Here is a 4,167-nt window from a genome sequence, read left to right as displayed (position 1 = left end):
GTATGGTAGCAACTTGTCATCCTTTGTCTGGTAGTTATTGTTGATCTGATTTATGATTAGTTGGGAATTTCCATAGACTTTCAATTCTGTGATTCTCCATTCCACAACCATTTTGATTCCTGTGACCAGTGCCTCATACTCAACAATGTTATTTGTGCACAGAAACATGAGTCTATATGATCTTGGTATGGTACGTCCTTCAGGAGTGATGAATAGAATGCTGACACCTGAGCCATGTTGCGTGTGGGAACCATCAAAATATAGTGTCCATTGCTCGGTGGTAACAATAAGGACATCCCTATCTAGAAATTTGACCTCCATTGGTTGTTTATCTAGTAGTGGTGCTTCAGCTAATTGATCTGCAATTACATGTCCTTTGATAGCCCGACGCTCTGGTGTAGTGGATATCAAATTCGCTGAGAATCATGACCCATTTAGCCAATCTTCTTGTGAGAGTTGCTTTGCTGAGTAAATAATTTAGAGGATCAATTTTGGCTACTAGCTTTATTGTGTGAGCTAGCATGTAATGTCAAAACTTTTGAGAAGTGAAGACTACAACTAAGCAAGCTTTCTCAATGAATGTGTAATTGAGCTCATATCCATTTAAGGTTCTGCTGATGTAATAGATAGCTCGTTCCTTGTATTCTTGGTCTTCTTGTGCTAATAGTGCCCCCAATGATATGTTCATTGTTGATATGTAGAGAATAAGGGGCTTTTCTGCTATGGGTGGTACCAGAACTGGTGGGTTCACTAGATATTGCTTGATTTGATAGAATGATTTTGCATATTTGGATTCCCATCTGAATGGTACATTCTTGTGTAGAAAATGATTGAATGGTATATTTTTATCTGCTAGTTGGGTGATGAATCGCCTGATTAACTGTAGCCGTCCTTGTAGAGATCTGAGTTGGTTAATGTTCTTGGGAGGTGTCATTTCCTTGATGGCTTGTACGTTCGCTGGATCTACTTTAATGCCTTTTGTTGACACAATGTAGCCTAATAATTTGCCTGATGTTACCTCGAAGACACACTTCTTAGGGTTGAGCCTAACTTGGAATTTCTCTAATCTTTCAAAAATTTTCTCTAGTATGCCCAAATGTTTTGCCCGAGTAAATGATTTAGCCAATAAATCATCCACACAGTCTTCCATGAAGGTATGCATCATATCATGAAATATTGTTGTCATTACTTGTTGATAAGTTGCCCCAGCATTCTTTAAGCCAAAAGGCATGACATTCCAACTATACATTCTCCAAGGACAGGTGAACATTGTTTTATCTTGATCCTCTGGAGCTATCTTGATTTGATTATAATCAGAAAAACCATCCATTAATGATAGAATTGCATGGTCTACTGTGAGGTATACAATTATGTCGATGCTGGGCAAAGGAAAGTCATTTTTTGCACAAGCTTTGGTAACATCCCTAAAATCGGTGCATATCCTGATGCTACCATCTGCTTTTGGAACTGGCACAATGTTTGAAATCTATTCAACATAGTCTATAGGCCGAATAAATCCGACGTCTAATAGTTTCTTTAGCTTAGCTTTGACCATGAGTGCTACATGCAGATTCATCTTTCTCATTTTTTTCTTAACTGTCTTAGCTCTTGGAGAAATAGATAAGTGATGCATGACTAAGTATGGATCAATCCCGAGTATATCTGCATAAGACCAAGCAAAATTGATTTGCTTTTCTTTGAAGAATTTGATAAACTAGTTTTTCTTCATCTGTCAGAGATTCTGCTAGGTGTGTGTTTTTGGCTACCTCTTTTGTACCAATGTTGATTGATTGAGTGGGCTCAATCAATATGGGCAATTGCTCCTGATAGTGTTCAGGAAGAGTGTCAAGTCTCCCATCCTTAGGTGCCTTAAAAAGGATTTCACCCTCAGATGCGTCCTTTATTTTTACTTTTTTGTGATCTAGTGCTGCCATTGACTGGTTTTCAACAATAGATCCTTTATTCCTTTCATTTTTATGACTGAGAGACTTGGAACTCCCTTGATCATAGATGTCGTTACTTTGTTCGCTGGTAGAGTCTTTTCCCAGGTTGACAGTACATAGGTAATGGATAATGGAGTCATCATCTGGGAAATAGGTATGTTATGGTTTTTTAGGTTCATCCCAGTCTGTGAGATCAGGAAAGACGAGCAGTAAAGAGTCATTGTGTGGGTCGAGTTCAACTACGGTAAGTGTCATGATAGAGGTATTGTCAAGGTTGGCTGGGATATTGAATAAGTCAATGATATTCTCAAGGTCTTCAATGGTATCATCTTCCATGTAGACTTGCTCGTAATGTCACTGCTCATTTTCTTTGGCTTCATAGATATTTTATGGACAAAATTCATGTAGTCTAGACTCTATGCCTTGTCCTTCTTGAGAAAGGGGTGTATGACTAGTATTTTTAGGAATATCTTCAGTAACATTTGAACAACTGCCCCATTCATAGTCGTTTGAATCAGTCTCAAAAGTATTGTCCCAGAGTTTTTCAGTGCTGCTGACAGGGATGTTGTAAGGTGAAAAGAGATCCCTGATGATTGATACCAGTCTGATAGTTTTCTCTGATTCTATATTAGATCCTGCTTGTACTCTTTGCATTTGTTCATATAATGTTTCTCCTTGGGGACTAGTGATGTTTTCAAGGGGTTATTCTACCTCGTTTGGAATAGGTTCCTGAACATGATGTACTTCTGCATAAGATGCTTCTTCTCTTTGAATGGCCAATTCCTCTTGTTGTTTCTCTGTTTCCTCGTGTTCGCGTTCCTTTTGTATTGTTTTTGCTGATTCATGTAGTGCCTCCTGCCATGAATCCTCCTTGTATTTCTTCTTTGCTTTCCAGTGAGGTTTTTGATATTTATTTGGTTTCTTCTTTGGGGATAGAGTGTGTCTATAGCCCAATCTTGTTTTGTCTCTAGAAAACTATGAAGGAGGATCCAATGGTTATATGACGCCTTCTTGACACTTGCCAATAGGTCCTTTGCCATTATACCCCATTTGTTGCATGATCAGGTATCCTTTCCCATACTGTTGTGTTGGTATAGCTACTTCCATAGTAGAAGCTCTGACTTCTTCTTCATCCTTGTATAGCCAACTAAGAATGTCTTTTTCTTCTGATTCATGTGCTAGTGTTCCTAATTGGATAAATTTGCCATCAAACTTGGTGATGGGCTGTGTTTCTTGATGTGTTGATGCAGAAGGTTGTCCATGAGATTTTGGTGATGCTGGTAAGTTGACTAGACACATGGGTTCAAAAGAGTATTCTCCCATGCCTTTCTCTTTGATTTTCATCTTCTATTTGAAATCCATGGATAAAGATTTGAGCTTTTCTTGACGATAATCTGGCACTGAGGAATTTTTTTTCCCCTGTTATGTGGAACCAAGCTATCTTGGGCTGCCCCCATAGCATTGCAATGTTGAAAGGGGTTATTAACTGTTGATATAGAAATCTCTTGCCCATTGTAAGGGAATTTAACACACTGGTGGTAAGTTGAGGGCATCGCTTGCATTTCATGTATCCAAGGCCGACCCAATAAATTATTATATGTGAGGTGTATGTCTAAGACTTGGTACATAGTGTCCTTTTGTATTAGTCCTACTTAAAATTGGAAGTATCACGGTTCCCTTGGATGATCTTTCTTCATTGTCATATGCTTTGATAGTGATCTTCTTGCGTGGATCAATAGACTGTTTAGAGAAGCCTAATGCACGGATAAGTCTCAAGGTACAGATGTTGAGTCCAACTCCTCCATCTATTAATAATCTTTTAACTCAATGTTTGTATACCAAGACTTTGATGTGAAGGGGAGTATTATGTGGATGACTCAACGAGATATTATCATTCTTAGAAAAGGTGAGATGATGAGGCCTTGTCATGTGAGCCACCATGACTTGAAATTTGTCAATATCCAGATCTTGAGGTACATTTGTTTCCAATAGGGCTTGTTCCAAGATGTCTTTATGTTTTGGTGAAAGTTTTAATAACTCAAGGATGGATATTTGAGTAGGAGTTCTACATAATTGACTTACCAAATCATACTGAGTCTTGGGGATAGTGGTTGTTGTTGATGTATGTCCTTTCAAGACATATTTTTGAGCTCTGGTGGTTACATTGATCGATTCATGTTCGCGTTTGTCCTTATTTTAATGACATTTATTTGATTGTCATCTG

This window comes from Cryptomeria japonica, chromosome 1 (assembly GCF_030272615.1).
Source record: "Cryptomeria japonica chromosome 1, Sugi_1.0, whole genome shotgun sequence".
Taxonomy (NCBI): domain Eukaryota; kingdom Viridiplantae; phylum Streptophyta; class Pinopsida; order Cupressales; family Cupressaceae; genus Cryptomeria; species Cryptomeria japonica.
The sequence above is the reverse complement of the archived record's forward strand: the minus strand, read 5'-3'. Positions refer to the sequence as shown.